We start from the raw sequence: 8,605 nt of genomic DNA on the forward strand, positions 1-8,605 counted from the left end.
CCCCTTGCGTCGTTTCCTCTTTCCCAGTCGTCGTGTCCTTTCTATCATTGATTTGGCATAGCGCGATTTGGCCAACGTCTGGGTGAATCGGGTGAGTTGGGGAAGAATCAGGGGAACTGTTAGGTCGCGGCAATACCACCGCTCGGTAAATAACATCTTTAACCGCGTCCGTAACAATATATATATATGTATATATATATATGTCGGGAATGGAACCAGGTTCCACAACAATCAAAGAGTAACAAGCAGTTTATTAAAAGACCAATCACAGCTGTGGAGAATGGTGGGAATATACAGCTCAATCGCACAGCATAGGTCCCAGACACTCTGAAGTTCTTCGGTAAAATACGTTCCTTATATATGTGCAGAGTTTGATAAGGATCTCCGCTAGCTTTGCAAGCTCAGCATTGTGAAACAAAGAAAGGGAGAGTGGACTTAACAGCCCCCACCCTCGTCCTATCCTGGGGAATGCTGAGCTCAAGGGAAAATGTGGGAGCAAGGCATTGAGACATTCCCAAGGCCTTATCTTCTCATGCAGATGTAAACCAGACCTTCCTTCGAGGGCAGAGGGTTGTGAAAAATGTGTTTCACAAGGGAGTTTAACAGAGCAAGCAATTTCTACATTCCTCGCCACAAGTTTGGTTGTAAAGCATATTTGAAGCCAAAAGGGAACATAGGAAGCTTAATTCTATATTTTCTTTCATAAAGCAAACACTAAATAAATGCAAACATTTAGATAAGTCTAAAAGTATTATTAAAAGCATGTTTCCGACATTACCCCAATTTTGTCTCGTAGAGGCAACGTGTCTAAAGAGACAATTTGCCACATCGGGCTTTATTCGCAAGCAAAAAGAATAATGTTGTATGTGTGTCCTCCCAAGGGCATGCCACGCGCTCATAGCGCCACGCATGCACACTTGGAAGGTGTGTCGCGATTGCGCATGCTGTGGAACATGAAAGTCCAGAACATGAAAAATCCATTAACGTTTCAGATCCACAACGAAGGCGTCTGGTCTGAATGAGGATGTGCTCCACAGAGGGCCAGCAACCTCCCCTGCGGAACTGGCTCCCCCACTCTCGCACAAACGCAGTCCTTGCAGATCTTCGAGGTTAATCTAGGTCCATGTTCATGAGAGCCCGTACATGCTGTTGTTCTGGGGAATACACAACGTCATCAATATCTTGTGTCATCTGCTCCTGGTCAGAGTACAGGACATTACAATTCGAAGTAAAGAGAGAAACTTCCTTTGTGTCAAAGTCATCCATGGACGCATACTTGGCGTCGGGATCCAGAGTATCAGGTTCTTCGACAGCCAGACCCAGCGTCGCAATCAGATCCAGAGTCAGATCGATCGGGGCTATGCAGCTGTGTGCTTGTAATACATCAGAAGCATTAGCCAATTCCCGCAGGGGATTTACAACAAAATCATCACAATCTTTAGCAGCAAAATCATCACAATCTTCAGAAGCGACGAACACATCAGCATCGCCCAGGGGCTCGTTCAGGTCGACGTCCCAGGACCTGTTCGAATCGGCGGCCAAGACCATGGTCTTTGCCGGCGGTTTCTTCGTCGTCCATCCTGAAAAGTACTTTCTCACACACAAGAGGACTAAAGCCTTCATTCGTGCCTCCCAGACCACTACCCCGATTATCACCACCAGTGCGGTCAACAACCACTTTACTATCGTGCCTGTCCATCCTGAAAACCAATTGGTAAGCCAATCAATGTTCAAAGAATTTTCTCGCGCTATTCGATCAACAGTCAATGCATGGCTTGTCTTTCTCAATCTTACTATTGCGGCTGACACCCCTTGGGATGGATCTGGTATGTATGTGCAACATTTTCCTTCTACTACCCCACATACCCCTCCCTTCTCTGCCAAAAGCATGTCCAAAGCCACCCGGTTCTGCATTACCATTGTGCGCATATGAACTACTGTGTCCAATAATTCATCATGGGCTGTGGCGGTGTCGTTAGCCACCTTTTCTAGAGCCAAGGCCAACTTATCTATCCGGAAGCTATTCATAACTGTGCCTGCTCCTGGGAAAAAGAAACCCATCACCTTTTCCCATCCTGCTCCGTGTAGTTTTGTGGTTCCGTCTTCGTTCCATACTGCCCTCCTATGTCGCCTATTCAGGGACTTTGAATCTAAATCGTCCAGTATCTCGACGTTGGGAAGAACCGAGCCAAGATAACATGTGCCACTCCAATTATTTGGTAAATATAGGTATGCCTTATCGTCGCATATAAACATTGTCCCATGGGGTGGGACCAGGTGGGTGGATAAACACTGGATTCCCGTTGTCACCCCATTGATCCTACTAACCCCCCTAGAAAATGATATAGCCGTTATATTGTGGTTGTGTTTATCTTGCAGTACTATTCGTAGCATAATCCCGGTGCTCCCCTTTTCCACCTTCCCGGGGAGAGTGTAGGCACATTCTGATTCCCCCATAAGCAGGTGGTCGGAGCCCTGGAGGCAGGCCATCCCTTTCTGTGGTTTGACCCAGACGGGGGCGGGCCTCTCGGCCACATGGGCAATCATTGAAGGGCGATAATTAAACTGCCGATTACAACTCTTATCGTTGCCAACCCCCTCTCTTTCCAGAGTGGTGACTAAACATGGGGAATCGATAGGCTGTGAGCAAATATCGCTTAGGGACAAGGGTAGCACTATCATTTGTATCCCAGGGGTGCTGGTATGGGGGAAGTGCATGCATGACCAGCACTGAGTCCTATTCTGGATGGCCGCCACCTCTCTTGCTACCCTCCAATATGTGTTTGCATCCTTTTCTGGGGCCTTGTCCTGGGGGTGCGGTGTGAGTACGTATTCGATGGTCACGATGTCGCCATACTTAAAAAGCCATGTAGTCCATGCTTGACATCGAATCCTCATAGTCGTGCCTTTCTCTAGGTGTGTGCGCGTCTGCAGTTTAAAATCAGGTGTCCCCCATGTGTACCCTGGTTCGACCTCTTCTCTGGTGCGGACTCGGCCCCACCCAAGGGACACGAGTTGCTTCCACAGTACCTGGTCCCATATATTTCCATCCAACACCGTCCATCTCACGCCTATCCAATTTTTGTGCAATTTTTCCTCAAAACATGGTGATGATATCTCCTGTCCCAATGTCACGGTGAGGTTTTGTGTGTCCCACTCATGATCTGTGCCCCACCTTACCACGCTACCAATAGATGCTGCCGCTATCAGTAGCATTACACCTGTGACTGAAAACATCATTACTATGGTGTTGTTTCTGGTGCTTGGATCGCCAACTTACAGTGCATGGCGTGGATCCAGGAGGGCTTACCCTCGCAAAAGACAGCGGTTGGTGTAGTCAGCAATACCTGGAATGGTCCCGTCCACCTTGGTTCCAGGGCGTTATTGCGGGTGAAGTGCTTCACGAGCACCTGGTCTCCGGCTTGGAAGGTGTGGATGGCCATGCTTCTATTGGTTCGGGCATAATCTCTTGGATCAATCAATTGCACAAAATTGTTGCATCCAACAGAAACCATTATTCCAATGGTTATTTTCAACAAACCAATTTTCCTAATCCACTTTTTCAATTTTCATTTCAATTTCAATTCAATCCAATTTTCTCTAATCCCTCTCTCAGCATCTCATGCACCTGTTCCCTACACCTGTTCCCTGCACCTGTTACCTGCACCTGTTTCAGCCTCTGGCCCAATAGTTGCCCAATATCTACTATGAATCCCAATATCCCAATATCCCAATATCTACATTTAAATTCCTTCAACTAGGATTTCAACTAGAATTACTACTAGAACAAGAAGAATTACTTCAACAATCCAACAAACCACCATTAACCTCCCCTTTTTATTTATTTATTTTTCGTAAATAAACAAATAAAAAATAACCTGGTCTGTTTATTGAAAATAAAAATAGTTCTTATATGTCTTACTGTCTGGTGTTTCTCACCCACTGTGACTCACTCTCGTCAATTCTCACTGTTTGTCTGAGTGCAGGTGTCCTGTTTTACTCCTTCCTCTGTTGGTGTGTCTCGAGATGCCCTCTGTTGACAATGGGACAATGATGTTGTCAACAACCAGGCCACAACATAAAACAGAGATCCGCAACATCCTGGCCGATTAACATGTCCACACTCGCCACCCGACGTTCTTATACAATGACATTGTACACGGCACCACAACAACGATTCCTTCCCCGCTGCCATTCCATTCTCAACCACATTTCCAGCGAAGATCACATCACTATATTTCACACCTTACCTCCCTGGAACAGCTGGTGGTCCTCCCGAGAGATGCATTCCGATGTTAAATCACTTCAGCACCTGAGCACTCAATTGGCCCTCCATGGAATCACACCATGGACTTACAATCAGACAGACAGACAACAGAGGCGAACCACAAGCCCCAGAACCCAACCAGACTCGAACTCACTTCCAAAGGACACCACTTCTCCAGACTGGCGCAGTCTAATCCACAGTCTCTATATGCCAGCTCATTTATTAAACGAAATGCAAACAAAAGTCGTTTGCCAACAAAGGGTAAATTCTGCCAACCTCATGCAGAAATCAGCACCCCCACCTCTCCAATTACCTTCTGACATTGGAAGGGATCCAATGTGATGACCTCTTTTTCCTTTCAACTCGGAGCACACTGACGTCATCTTACATTTCCCCCGTCCCATATGCACTGGACTATTGGAATTAAGATCGTATTCTATCCTACTTGTCAACCCACAGCAATATTAGCAATTAGATAATCATTTTAGGAAATACAGAAAAATTAATGCAGCAAAAATCAGTGCAACTGAAAAATTGATATCCAAAATCAACATAAAACCAGGCAGTTTCTCACCAGCCCAGCCACCGTCCTTGTTCGCTCTCCCTCCGTGAAACCTGCAAACCAACCTCTATCTGGAGCCTCACAAAGCCAAAAGTCGGGCATGTTTATTGCATTCCACGCAAACTGCAACCTTCAACCACACGAGGTGCCAGCCACACCTCAACCACGCCGACAGTGCAGCCACCCAGACCCCTGGCAACACGTCCCAACTTTAACACAAGGCCTCCACCACGAACAACACCATCAGGTTGTGGTTAACATCTCACACCAAACCACCCTCCAGTAGAACATTCACCCCACACCACCACAACTCACCGCAGGTGCACCCGAGCTCCGTGGCACACCCGCAACCCCCCCAAAATCAGTGTTTCAGAAACATGACTCCATGGACTGCCAGAAAGCCAGGCAGACACAGGGACACACACACAGGGACAGACACAGGGGTGAAATTTGGGTAATTGGGGTAACAGACGTCTTCATCTTACAAATACAACAATTGCTTGGTCAACCTCAGCCCATCTTGCCTCTCCAAGAGCTCCGTATCCGGACAGATAGACAGACAATCAGAGAGGTTCCACATTACAAATGCAAACATTTGATGAACCAAAATAACAACCGCTAACACCAAATCTGCCCGGGAATTCCTGCTACCACAAGCCACCTCTATCTTCAATCGAAATGCGGAACACTTGCTCTCATCTCAAAACTTCACAGCCTTCCTTGGGAGGCGTGCTCCACCATGCAGCACCATCTCTACCTGGTGCACACCTCCTGCACTGAAGAACCAGCAAATGTCATTGACACGGTGCAAGCCACAACCATACCGACAGTTGAATACCACAACCATACCGACAGAAAACCATACCAGAAGGTTTTTATCCCTCGGATGGACGTTAAATTCACATTTCCAAATCTTATTAATTATTAATTAATCATTGTGCTCTAAGAATCCGCACATTATATAAATCCTAGTTTCGCTTCCCAAGCCACTCAAAATGTCATCAATGTACACACATTAAATATGTGCATTTCCCACCGGCTAGATGGATCATTCTTTCGCCTCGCTATTCCAGTGGCTCGTGCCTCGTCATGGGGGATCTGCCTGCACGTCCGCACACCGCGTTACCACGCTGTTGGCTCCCAAAACAATCTTTCTCCTCACCGAACTCTCTCTTTCATTCACAAATTATGTACGCAATTTTAGCCTGCCGAGCGAACAGTTAATTTTTTCCACCCGTTCACCCGCGCCCACAGTATTCAAGCCCCTGCAGGTCGCTTCCCGCATGGTCATGTGATTAACAAGAGTCTTATAAATAATTTCAAAATGAACAATGGACTCCATTTAACCCGGCGGAAACACCAAAAATCCACAACTTCTAGACCGCAGCCAATAAACAGCGGCACCCGACCAATCCATCCAACAACAACCACAACAACAACCGCTCCCAAACCGAGCCCCCCCCCCCCCCCCCCCCACAGTGCACACATGACTCAGAACTCGCTCGGCTCCAGCCCGAATGCACGATAACTCCATTCCCAGACTTCATGCACCTTCCACGGAGCCGCACGGCAGGAACCATAGGCTCGTTTTAACGAGAGTTAAATTTAACGAACACCACCAGGACCCTCGAATAGACGCTAAAATCGGCATACCCGGCACGGATTCCCGCACGTCAAGCAGCCAATCACAATCATTCGAAGCACACACAGTGGTGTTGCACATCAAGTGTGCATTACTTGCACACCCACTTGCCTACTCGCCCACCTTATCAAAATCCACATTCATTCATGTTCCTCTCACACCATTCAAAGGAAAGGGGATTTGAGGACGGGGTGAAAAGGTGAAAGGGTGGGGGGTGGGGGGTGAAAAGGGTGGGGGCAGGGAGGGTGGTGCCTGGAGCCCGGGGACAGGGCCCTTGTCTTGGGAGGGTAGGCGTCTGGTAACTACCTCCCCTACCACGGGGTCTTGATCCAGAACCAGCGGCATCAGTCGCTGGTTCGCTTGCTTGACTATTTCCTTAATTGTCCTTTGTCCTTGTAGCTTCAATACTACAGCTTTAATGCTTCAATATTTCAATATTTCAATACCACTCAAATCCTTCCTACCTGTGCTTTTACCTGGCCCCTTGCTGTGAGCCTATTTATTTTCTCTTCAGGTTCACCTGTCCTATTTGTTTCTACCTGGATTTCTGTTTTCCTGTGCTTTATCTCAATGGAGTTTCAGCACTGTCCTAACCCTGGTCTCCATCTGCCTTGACCTTGTAGTTGCCACTACAACTCCTGCCAGGCTAGCCTGTTTCACCGCTGCCTGGCTCTTCATCGCTTCCTCTTTCCACCACCCCGAACAGTTTCCAATAGTCGGATGGGAAGGTTTCTCTTGTCTAGAGCTTTGTCTAGAGCTTCCTGGCTTGACCTTGTAGTTGCCACTACCCCTCCTGCCAAGCCTACCTGGTACCTGCGCTCTTCGTTTTTCCTGGCCATGTCCCTTGGGTCTTCTTCATTAGCCCGCAGCCTATACTTTCCCTGGTATGCAATGGCATACCCCACCTTGTCCCTAGACTGCCCTGTCCTGGGAAGTTCTTGGTTTTACCGGCGTTGCCCTGCGGCAGCCAAGCCTCACTTCCCCCCTTCCTGCTAACTGACCCCTATCCTTGGTAGATCAATAAAACAACTCGTTACTCCAAGCCAAATAGGCCTGCACTTACAATTTGTTCGTGATTCAAGCATGAAGCGACGAAAGGGGAGACAGACAAAGCCTGAGTGAGTGAACGGAGCTCAATTTGGAATGACCCCTCAGCATGAAAGCTCACCTTAATCAAATCAGTGCTGGCCAGCCTCTCTCCGCAGGGTCTCCACAGTTGTCTGTCTCCCAAATCTCGCTCAGAGTTGAATCCCACTTCTGACACCAGGATGTCGGGAATCGAACCAGGTTCCACTACAATCAAAGAGTAACAAGCAGTTTATTAAAAGACCAATCACAGCTGTGGAGAATGGTGGGAATATACAGCTCAATCGAACAGCATAGGTCCCAGACACTCTGAAGATCTTCGGTAAAAGACGTTCCTTATATATGTGCAGAGTTTGATAAGGATCTCCGCTAGCTTTGCAAGCTCAGCATTGTGAAACAAAGAAAGGGAGAGTGGACTTAACAGCCCCCACCCTCGTCCTATCCTGGGGAATGCTGAGCTCAAGGGAAAATGTGGGAGCAAGGAATTGAGACATTCCCAAGGCCTTATCTTCTCATGCAGATGTAAACCAGACCTTCCTTCGAGGGCAGAGGGTTGTGAAAAATGTGTTTCACAGGGGAGTTTAACAGAGCAAGCAATTTCTACATTCCTCGCCGCAAGTTTGGTTGTAAAGCATATTTGAAGCCAAAAGGGAACATAGGAAGCTTAATTCTATATTTTATTTTATAAAGCAAACACTAATCAAATGCAAACATTTAGATAAGTCTAAAGGTATAATTAAAAGCATGTTTCTGACATATATATACACAGTCACGTGAAAAAGTAAGTACACCCCATGTAAAGTTTTGACTTTTTCAACATATTTCAACATACAGCTATTTGATCTTCATTTCAACAATATTGAGAGATAAAGGTGTAGTGAAATTATACCAAGGTGAACCCAGGGTGTGCTCGCTACGGAAGGGGCGTCTATAAGACCCGGGACCACCGGGGCGCGCGGACACTCCAGCGGAACTCACTGTGACATAGTCTTGTAGTTTGAATGGTATGTACGCCCCTAAATGCTGCGCTGACAGTCCTCTCTGTAGG

The 8,605-nt window shown here is 47.2% G+C and overlaps 1 long non-coding RNA gene across 1 annotated transcript; it reads right to left on the minus strand.

Moving 5' to 3' along the window:
- Positions 1-231: 231 nt before the first annotated feature.
- On the minus strand, positions 232-8,119 carry LOC137414915 (uncharacterized). The gene is made up of 2 exons (XR_010981960.2): positions 7,640-8,119; positions 232-3,421 (listed from the first exon to the last, which is right to left on the minus strand). It is a non-coding gene; the product is annotated as an uncharacterized LOC137414915 (long non-coding RNA).
- Between the last annotated feature and the right edge of the window lie 486 nt (positions 8,120-8,605).

This window comes from Myxine glutinosa, chromosome 4, assembly GCF_964187855.1.
Source record: "Myxine glutinosa chromosome 4, kmMyxGlut1.1, whole genome shotgun sequence".
Lineage (NCBI taxonomy): Eukaryota > Metazoa > Chordata > Myxini > Myxiniformes > Myxinidae > Myxine > Myxine glutinosa.